This window comes from Vigna radiata, unplaced genomic scaffold (genome assembly GCF_000741045.1).
Source record: "Vigna radiata var. radiata cultivar VC1973A unplaced genomic scaffold, Vradiata_ver6 scaffold_288, whole genome shotgun sequence".
Lineage (NCBI taxonomy): Eukaryota > Viridiplantae > Streptophyta > Magnoliopsida > Fabales > Fabaceae > Vigna > Vigna radiata.
Genome location: NW_014543450.1, coordinates 47919 through 58736, shown reverse-complemented (window position 1 = coordinate 58736; position 10818 = coordinate 47919).

Here is a 10818-nt window from a genome sequence, read left to right as displayed (position 1 = left end):
CAACAACCTTATCTTCTTCATCTACCACTAACTGCAAAGAACCCTCCTCTTCCGCACTCAATGCATGCATAAGCAACTTGCATAATAGAATGCTCCTGCGCAACATAAGTATGTGCATTGGAATTATTTTCAGCTAAAGGGACATTTCAGAGAAATCGCATTCCATCCATCCAAATCTCATCACATTCGCAGGTGAGTGAACAGTAGATGAATCCCATATTTCACTTCAATTCCATCCGTGCATTTCATTTCAAGTGAACACATAAAAATTGAAAATCATCGCTCCCCAATTAGCGTAAACAGTGTAGTCAACACAAGTGAACACAACGTTAATATTGCTTTAACTAAATTCTATTTTTAATTAAAAATATTTTATTTACTAAATATTGTTTTATCTGTTACAGTTCTTGATTGATTTGTTCTTACAGTCCTGCACTGATTTCATTAGCCTGTGTTCACTTCAGGGTGCCATACTGTTTACGGAGATTGGAGAGCGAGGAATGGAAGGTAATTACACGTTCACTTGAAGTGAATTGCGCGGATGGAATTGAAGCAAATTGTAGGATTAGTCTATTCTTCACTCACCCGTATATGTGAGGAGATTTGGAAGGATCAAATGCACTTTCTCTAAAATGCCCCTGTGACTGAATAAAATTACCAGATGAATAAACGTTCTTAAATTATAATCAAATTGCATTGCATATTTAAAATACATAGCTTTCACTATGCACTCATGATGAAGAAGAGGTTGATGAAGAAGATCCTCAAGAAGCAATGGAGGATGCAAAGCCATGTGATGGCAACCCTGTTGACGGATTGGCAAGCGTACCAAATCGTTCAAGTAATATAATTGGTAAAACCCAATATCGTTCTTCCCAAGAGACTCGAAAGGCTTTCTCGTTCACGTGAATTAAAATAATAAGACTTGAAAATAAAAATAATTAATTTGATTTGAGAACAAAAATATTAACATGCAAAAGAGATTGATTCAATTGACAAAAGGAAAACAATGGATGAAATGGAGTTGTTGGGGGTTCACAAATTCATCTTATCTACACTCTCTTATTTACTCCTCTTGAATTAGTAGTTTGATTAATTAATTGTCGTGAACCTTTCTTAGCCTACCCTTAACCTGATCCCTCGGCGAAAAGAGCCTAATACTAATTACTGGCTTGTTATCCCTAGCCTCCCCTAACAATTAATACAACCTTAAGAGTAGAAGTTCAAAGCAATTGGTCGTCCTACCCCTATCCCTAGGTGGTATTGCAAAATCAAGGAATTACTCACCAGTTCATGACATTACTATACGTCCCCGTATCAATAAAGACAAACATCAGTTACCGAATGAGTTAAACGATAAAGGCCTTAAGCATAGATGAGAACCCAACAATTACCAATCACAACATATGAAAACCATATAAATAATCAAGAGTTTCAATAAAAGAGAGTATCAAAAGATTACATTGTTTCCCCCAACAACAATAGGGTTTAGTTCACCATGGACATGGTGAATCTAGATGGAAAATGGAAGAAGAATGGAAAAGCAAACCCTAGAAAAGATGAAAAGGAGCCTAAGCATCCAAGAGATTCTCTCCAGAGAGCAAAATTAGGTTTGGCCGTTCTCCCCTGTCAAAAGAATGACTCTGAACTCGCAATAGGGGTACTTATAGGTGAGGAGCGCAACAGAAAACAGGCCCAGGCCCAACGGACCACCGCCCGGTGGTTCAAGTGTGCTGCCCGGCGGTTTCCCATAAGCCTCAGAATCGCCCAATGGTTCAAGCTGCCGCCGGGCGGTGCGTCGACTGTTCAAATCTTCATTTTTCTGCTCTTTTCTTGAGTCTACGACCTGTATCTTCAACTCCATTCTTCACTTTCTCAAAATAGCTACAAAACAATGCAAAACAAGCATAATATCGCTAAAAACAACTTTTGACTCTCTACAGACTCATTTATTGAGTTTTGCTTGATTCTAAGCTCATTCCAAGTAGTAAAGGGCGTAATTTGGTCTAGATTGACATATGAAAATAACTGTTTTTTAACCTTCATCAACACCCCAAACTTAGAATTTTGCTTATCCTCAAGCAAAATAAAACAAAACAACACACAAAACAAAACTTGGCTTTACCCTCTTCCATCCAATGTTTCAACAGTCCCAAAGTACATAACAAAACTACTCAATTCAATATCCTTAGTGAAATCCAAAATAAGATGCATACATGCTTTCAATCCAGAGATTGCACAACAGATGTTATACATTATGAATGACCAATCCACTAAGCAAAAATGCACTCATGAAAATTTATAGTTCATACCAAGCAAGTGTTTCACTCAATCACTCAAGTGTTTAAGGTGATACTCCACTCTCTATTGTTCACAAGTCACATGAAACAAAATTGCCATTCATCTCAAACTATCAACATGCAATTAAGCTCATCCCAACTCAAGGTAAATAATTTCAAAACAAGGGTTCACATCCTGTTTAAGGCTAAGGTTCAAAAAGGGTATAATATTTCAAGCACTTTGGGGGAAAATTTGGCTAGAGAAGGGTTTTCAAAAATGGCCTTGATTATATGACATTCACAAGCAATTCAATCAATCATCAAGATTAAAGCAATATCATTCATGTTTTCCTGTGAACAATGCATACAACAATAAAAATTCTGGAGCTCAAAATCTCACACACATGCTTCCTCACACAAACTTCAATCATGCATCCTGCTTAACATCATAACCACAATCATAATTCATCACACATCTATTTCACATAATATCAACATGCATTGCAACTCAATTCTCATCCACATCAAATAATCATCAAATAGCTCCATCATGCACATCGGTCAGTCAAACATTTTCAGAGAAGGTATTCAAGCCAAGGATACACACTAAAATTAAAATTCAACCTATTCTAGGAATTTAAAATGCAAAAAATGTAAGAAGAAAATCTAGGTTGCCTCCTAGTAGCGCTTGTTTAACGTCACGAGCCTGACCTAAACCTGTTTAGCACTTGTCAGTAAGTGCAATTCCCCTAGCAATTAATACAACATTATAAACGGAAGTTAAAAGCAATTGATCGTCCTACCCCNATCCCTAGGTGGTATTGCAAAATTAAGGAATTACTCAGCAGTTCATGTCATTACTGTACGTCCCCATATCAATAAAGACAAACATCAGTTATCGAATGAGTTAAACGATAAAGGCCTTAAGCACAGATGAGAAACCAACAATTAACAATCAAAACATATGGAGACCATATAAATAATCAAGAGTTTTAATAAAAGAGAGTATCAAAAGATTACATTGTTTCCCCCAACAACAATAGGTTTTAGTTCACCATAGACATGGTGAAACTAGATGAAAAATGGAAGAAGAAAGGAAAAGCAAACCCTAGAAAAGATGAAAAGGAGCCTAAGCATCCAAGAGATCCTCTCCAGAGAGCAAAATTAGGTATGGCCGTCTTCCACTCTCAAAAGAATGACTCTGAACTCGAAATAGGGGTATTTATAGGTGAGGAGCGCAATAGAAAACAGGCCCAAGCCCAGTGGACCACCGCCTGGCGGTTCAAGTGTGCCACCTGGCGGTTTCCCAAAAGCCTCAGAACCGCCCGGCGGTGCAAGGTGCCGCCCGGCGGTTTCCCTCGAAACCGCCCAGCGCCAATCGCCATGCCTACTCCTCGCCCTAGACCGCCCGGCGGTCAAGTTGCCGTCAGGCGGTGCGTCGACTCTTCAAATCTTCATTTTTCTGCTCTTTTCTTGAGTCTCCAACCTGTATCTTCAACTCCATTCTTTACTTTCTCAAAATAGCTACAAAACAATGCAAAACAAGCATAATATCGCTAAAAACAGCTTTTGACTCTGTACAGACTCATTTATTGAGTTTTGCTTGATTCTAAGCTCATTCCAAGTAGTAAAAGGCGTAATTAGGTCTAAAATGACATATGAAAATAACTATTTTTCAACCTTCATCAAACCCCTAAAGGGACTTCCCATCCAAAGAAGCATTTACTACACTAAGACTATGAAAGAGAAGTTGATTGAGAACTTAATCTTTTCTTTCTAATGTCTTAGCATGTTTTTCTCTAATTAAATACATTTTACTATGCTTGTAGGACATCAATAAAGAAGCAAGAAGAGTAACCAAGCAAGAAGAAGCAAAGGAGCTTCGGATTGAAGACTTGCTGCCAGCGCTCAGCTGCAAGTTTCTACCGCCCAGCGGTACCGAAGACAACAACTTCATCTTCTTCAATTGCTTTGTTGAGTTGGCAATTGTAGCTTGCTTCCTAAGCTTCTTCAACTTGTTTTACAGCACGTGCATCTTAGAATAGCTTGCACAACACGTTTAGAAGCTGTCCTTCTTCTATAAATAAAGAGTTTCAACACTTGTAAGAATAACTTGAATGAAGTAAAGAAATGTTGCCAATTTTCAGTTATTACTCTCAAGTTAACCTCTGTGCTTTGTTATCTAGCACCTCCTCTAGCTCCTTTCCCTTTTAGAAGGCTGTCTGAGTTAGAAATCTACTAAAATATTCATCCAAACATCAGCAAACTTTTTCACAAACATTGAGTGCATTTCGTACTTCCACTGTCATATTCCATCCGCTGCCATTCTCTGCGTTTTGAAGCATCCTTCTGCTTGTGACGGAGCAGCTTCCATCATTTAGCATCAAGAGCTAGACACTCACGCTTCAAGAGCTACGTGCTTTTTCTTCAAATTTGTTTTTCATTCACCGTGATGTTATGTTCTTTGTGCACTGTTACATTGAATTTTGATTTTGATTTCGTGTTTTTCTGAATGTTTGATTCGTTCACGTGTTCCTTAGTATCTCTTTTATCATTTTAATCGGTGCAAGTGTTTTGTTTTGGTTCAATTACCACTTTCATTTCAATTTCCGTTTTGTCTCACGGTCATGTGCAGAATTTACTGTAGTTTTACCTCTGTCACGTGACTAGCTTCTGTTCAGCGTGTGATTTTCGTTTTTGTTGTGTGTCAATGCATTTCCTAGCTTAATTGTGATCATACAAAGTCATAAGGCTTTGCCTTGCTTTCATCAAAACACTTTTGAGCGTTGACCGAGAAGAAGCTCTACATCACTCGTAAATTCTGGTGTGGAATTGTGCTTTCTGATTTCGTCCAGAACTTTGATGTCTAAGGTGTTTTCAACTCAAATGCATCACATAATTGTCAATTGAGTTGTTGACTTTCTCAAAATCTGGTTTCAGACATCTACATTAACAATTTCTTCTGGATTCCACTGGTGAAATTTGTTTTGTTCCGACTTTGTTGTTTCTGTAGTTGGATTATGTTTGTTAAATGTTTCTAAACATGTTCTCGCTGCTAGCAATTCCAATTCATCGTTGTATTGTGAAAAGCATCTGTGAGTTGCAGGGAATTCTGTTTTCCCGACACTACACTGTCACAGTTTTGCATTGCTGGCTTTGCACCGTGCTGGATTTTCGTTGCACTGTCTTAGGGAATTTTAAGTATGCTAGCTTATAATATTCTCAAGCTAGATCTAGATCATTTGGTTCTCTTTGATTGATTTTGATACAACTTCACATTGATTCTCTGCATTTTTTGTCACTCTGCTGAATTTTGTCACGGTTTTTAATGCATAATAGCAACTAAGATGGTGATTTTGTGAAATTGGATATTTTTGTGTATTTGGACTGTTGATACGAGTTTATTTACTCAATATAAACTTGTGTGCACGGTTTAATTGCAGTTTTACTTGCCAATACCAGAAGTCACTACTTCAACATCCAATTTCTTTGAAAATTGCAAGTAGCAAGGTCAAATTTAGATTTTGAATGTATTAGTGTTGTTTGATTGACTTTGCAATCATATTTAGTGCATTGAATGTTGCTTGTACTATTCATATGGTCATTGTATACATTTAGCCAATTCATATGGTCATTTTGGTACATTTTTGGAAGTGAGCTACTCCTTTTTGGGAAATTTTTGTTTTGGACCAGTTTGACAGTTTCATTCAGTTTATTTGACCATTTAGAAGGTGTGTGCAATGTTCATTTTGTACATTTCCAGCTGTAGTACAAATTCACATATTAAACCCTTGATTTTAAGCCAAAATAGCACCTACAACAGTGAAATTTTGCACTGCATATATTCTTGGTTGTTTCTTTGCTGACACACCTTCCACATGATGATATTGACATGTTTGAAGAGTTATCTAAGCCTTTGAGCCACTATTTCTCCAAAACACATTGGTTGTATCAGTTTTCTACCCAAATTTCTTGCTGTAGTGATATTTTCTACTGCTGGCCGTGACATTGCATCCTTCTTTCTTTGGATTGGAAAAAGCTAGGGACGTGTATCTACCTCCAATCTTCTCCACTGATTCCAACCTCAATCAAACATAAAAAGCAATTAAAATCCCATGCAATCTAGTTACTATAGGCAGAAACAAAAAATTTACATTTCTTAGTGGCATTTCATGAAACACTTTTGCATTTCATCAAACAGTTACAACACATTCAATCTCTTCCACTGTTTTGAGTTTTTTCTTGCTTTTCTAATCTGTTCTAGACCCTATCCTAGGTTCCTTTTGAGTGCTAGCTTTAATTCCAGCCCCAAGGTGCTTAGAATTCAATTTTATTGGCTTTCATTCTACTATCACGTTATTCTTTGATTCAAAAACTGGTGCAGCAGCAGTTGTTTTATGCACTCACGGGTTTTATGATTTTTTTGCTGGAACATTCTAGCTTTTGGTGGAATTCTAGCATCCAGCTTGACCTTATCAAAAGGGTATCATATTAAGGAGTGGAGGTCTTGCTAACATAGCTTCGAGTGGACTTCAAAAGGAATTTAAGTTGGCTGTCCAGCCAGTTCTTTTAGCAGCAAAACACCACTCCAAAGTGCCATTCCAGCTCATTTTCTTTGCCTTTGCAGCCACACTTGGCTTTGTTTAAGTAGTTCTACATTTCATTATAATACTTGGCTTTTGATCATGGAACCTTTGTAGTAAATTGCTCTTTGCTTTTGAAACTTGAGTTACTTGGGAAAATGCTTATCAAGCAATTCCAAGTGATCCATCAAACATTGTAATAGTCTAGTTGAGCATCTTAGTGTGGAAGTGTGTCAAGTGGCTTCAAGTGTCATTTGCACTTTCACATAGGGCCGTTGTCTTTTCCATTCATTTCATATTTCCTTTAATTTTGCTTGTTGATTATTTGTGTTCTACGTCTCCGTGATAGCTAGGTGCGCTACCATATAGACAAGCCTTCGTTTGGTTTACTAGGTGCATCTCATACTTACATTAAAAAGGTTTTGAAAGACTTTTATCTAGAAACCTGGGTAAGAAACGTCAGGAGACACTCTGGCTAAGGAAGGACAAGGTTTCTAAGCTTGTCCGTTGTGACTCACCTCTCCTTCCTGGGAGCTATTCAGTTTCTTCACTTCTAGAATCTTTATAGAAGTCATTCACAAAAAACAAGCAAATTCTCTTTTCAAAAGTTTTGATTCATACTTGTGCAAGGCTTTCAAGTCTTTGTGAAAACACTTTCTCTACTTCACAAGCATGAGTCACTCTAGTGTTCAAGGTAACATACATAATAAAATAATCAAGAGAACATGGAATTGAGGGAAGAACTTAATAGAACTAGAGCTGAGCTACATGAGCTTAGACAGATGATCACTAACCTCAATCTTAATCAAAGAGGTCACAACCAAGAGGATCACTCTCATAGGAAAAACCATGGCCATGGGGATCATTCTCAAAATAGTGATCACAATAGTTATCATCCTTATGATCACTATCAAAGGCCACCTAGGCAACACCATCCCCATAGGGAATATCATATGGAACCAAAGCTTGACCTTCCCCCCTTTTATGGTAGAGATAATGTTGAAGAATACTTTGAGTGGGAGATGAAGGTTGAACAAATCTTTGAGTGCTGCCATATAGATGATAGGAGGAGAGTGACCTCAGCCACCTTGACCTTCCAAGGTGCAACCCTCTATTGGTGGACCTCCATCATAAGAGATCAAAAGATGCATGGCGATTACACTATTCAATATTGGAATGAATTAAAAGCAGCCTTGCATCGCAGACATGTTCCAGCCTACTATTGATGACATACCCCTTGCCATGGCCTAACACATTCATGAAGAGTTGGAGACATCTATGGAAGATGAATCTATATTCTTTCTCTTTGGCCATCTAAAGCCATCATGAAGATTTAGTAGAGTTGGAATAATTTTGGGCCTTGTATTTTGGGCCAAGTAGTCTAGATTTTATATGGGCTTTGTATTATGGGCCTAGTAGTGTAGGATTTCAATTGGGCCTTATATTTTGGGCCAATTAGAATAGGATTTTGACCAAACAAGTCAACAAAGGGTCAAGGCCCAAAGTTGACTATGCTTGGATGTCCAAAATGGGTGTGTTGAACAAGGGGTCAACATTTTGGCTAAGCTTGGAGGACAAGAGAGCAAGATTTCGTCCTAAGAGATGTGGAGGCTTCCTATTGGAGAGTTTTCCTCTTAGTTAGTGGCCATGTGTCACTCTAGGAATGGAGAGTTTTTCCATAGGTAGTGGCCACATGTCACTCTCTCATTTGAGAGGATTTTGGCCACTTGTCTCTCTCTTATTGGAGAGGATTTCTCCTTGCTCTCCAAGACAACCAAGGTGGCTCTTTTAGGTTAAAGTTTCAGCCCATTTTTGAGACACCTTAGCCTATAAATAGAGGTGTTCTATATCATGTAAGGACCTTTGATTGAGAGTAAAGTTATGCTTCCATTTTTGTGCCATATTACGCTTTTAAGGTCACCCTAGGCTAGAGCAACCCAAGTGGCCTCCTCTAGCCACCTTCCTCCAAGAGTTGGCCCAACCTCTCTTAGAGAACCACCAAACACACCTTCCATCACCATACAACTCATTAAAACCATGAGCTACCAACACCTTTCTCCACCACCAATTTCCGCAATCTTCATCCATGAACTTATGGCTTGATTTGCTTCTAGATTTGGCTTGTCCTAGCTAGAGCATTGCCATCAACTATGCTAGGGAAGTCATGGACAAGCTCCATCGACTCAAACAAAGAAACATGAGTGTCGAGGAATATCGCCAAAAATTAGAATTACTCATGTTAAGAGTTGGGATAAAAGAGGAAGAGAGATTCACAATAGCTAGATTCCAGAGCGGCTTAAACTATGAGATTCGAGATAAGGTAGAACTTTTACCTTACTTAGATCTTAATGATTTTGTTCAGCTATGTGTGAGAGTGGAAGAACAACATAAAAGAAAAGCTTCCACTAAAAGGAGTTACCCTACCACCCCCGAGTGTAGGAAAGATCATAAGAGGGAGGGTAGTCTTGCGAGGTCTTCAGAATCTCGCGACAAAGAAAAACAAAAAGAGAATGAGAGAGTGAGAGGAAAAGAAAAAGTGAAAGAGCAAGAAAGAAATTTCTCTCACAAAGAGTCTTCAAAAGAAACAAGGGGTAGAGAGACTAGATGCTTTAAGTGTGGAGAGAGAGGACATTATTCTTCTGTGTGTCCTCACAAAAGGTCTACTTATCTCTTGGACCACCAAAGTGAAAATGAAGATTCTTCTAGTGACTCGGATACTTCCATATGTGAGGAAGAAGCCTTACCTTGTGAAGGTGAGTTATTATTGGTTAGAAGACTTCTTGGAAGTCAAACCAAAGAGCTAGAACAATCCTAAAGAGAGAACCTATTCAGAACCAGATGCAAAATCTTTGAAAACACTTGTTCATTAATTGTGGATAGTGGTTCCTCTTCCAATTGTTGTAGTTCTAGAGTGGTGCACAAATTGGCCTTATCTACTATTCCTCATCTAAAGCCTTATAAGCTTCAGTGGATAACAGAGGATGAAGAAATAGTAGTGAACACACAAGTAACCATACCAATATCCATTGGCAAATATGAAGACAATGTTTTATGTGATGTTGTTCCAATGGATGTTGGGCATGTATTACTTGGTAGGCCATGGCAATATGATCATAACTCCACTCATAATGGCTATACCAACAAAATAACTTTCCTCCATAAAGGCAATAAAATCACATTGATTCCTCTTACACCTGAACAAGTGAAAGAGGATGAGATAAAAATCAAAGAAAAAATGGAAAAAGAAAGAAAACAAGAAAATAGGTTGGACAAGCAACCTTTTCAAGAAAACAAAAAGGTGTCAAAGGTATGCATGATCTTAACTCCTTCCTTAGCAGGTAAATACCTTGACTTTTCTTCTTTTCAAAAACATCACTTTGATTCTCCATTTCATCATGGGGAATGTTCCAAACAAAGTGAAAACAAAAAGGCCAAGACTTCTTCTAATAAAAATTTTGTAACAAGGCCTTCATTTCATATTCTTCTCTTTGCATATCTCTTTTTCATCATACTCATTTTTGCTATCTTTTGTAGATATATCTTTGACCCAGGAGGAAAATAAACACCAAAGTTGTGCTTCTTATTTCTTCCCGATTTGAGGACAAATCATTTTTAAAGAGGGAGGTGTTGACGGATTGGCAAGTGTACCAAATCGTACCAATAATATAAATGGTAAGACCAAGTATCGTTTTCCCAAGTGACTCGTATGGCTTCCTCGTTCGCGTGAATTAAAATAATAAGACTTGAGAAATTAAAATTAATAAATTGGGTTCAAGAGCAAAAATATTAACATGCAAAGTAAATGTTGATTCAATTGACAAGTGAAAACAATGGATGGATGGATGTTGTTGGGTACGAACAATTTCATCTATTCCACTCTCTCTTACATACTACCCTTGATTATTAGATTGATTCAATTGTTATGCGACTTTCTTAGCCTCCCCTTAACCCGATCC